This window comes from Penaeus monodon, chromosome 34 (genome assembly GCF_015228065.2).
Source record: "Penaeus monodon isolate SGIC_2016 chromosome 34, NSTDA_Pmon_1, whole genome shotgun sequence".
In the NCBI taxonomy this organism is placed as follows: domain Eukaryota; kingdom Metazoa; phylum Arthropoda; class Malacostraca; order Decapoda; family Penaeidae; genus Penaeus; species Penaeus monodon.
The window spans coordinates 19,537,277-19,537,730 of NC_051419.1; the positions used below are offsets into that span (position 1 = coordinate 19,537,277).

The 454-nt window shown below is 43.8% G+C and overlaps 1 pseudogene; it reads left to right on the top strand.

Annotated features, from left to right (window-relative positions):
• LOC119594853 overlaps positions 1-454 on the top strand; it is a 2,581-nt pseudogene that overhangs the window by 788 nt on the left and 1,339 nt on the right.

Sequence of the window (454 nt, forward strand, 5' to 3'; positions counted from 1 at the left end):
ACGGAATAGGGGAAGTGACTACAAGACTTTGATCTGTTTGTAGCCAATTACGATTTTTTTACAGTTGCACCTTCGCCTTGTCGTACTGTGGCTGTGTGCCTCGCTCTGGCGTTCTGAGAGACTTAGCTGCAAGTATTACTGCCTGGCCCTACCCAGGCCTGCACGCATGCTGTGGTGAGTGGAATTTCATCGTAATAAATAAAAAAATAGTCGTTATCTCATATACTTAAGTTTTGTTATACTTTGCTGTGATTGTTGCCTCATATTTCCTGATTGGTTAAGCGGATCATTTTATCCCACTCTCCATACTTTTTTCATCCACTTTTTATTATTTCTTTGATTAACAAGACCCGAGCCCGAGACCTGGGAGCTGCCCGTCGCCTCCGAGGTGCACAGACTTCTTTGACGGAAACGTTCCTGTGAGTAACATTTGCTGATCGTTTGGCTGCATATT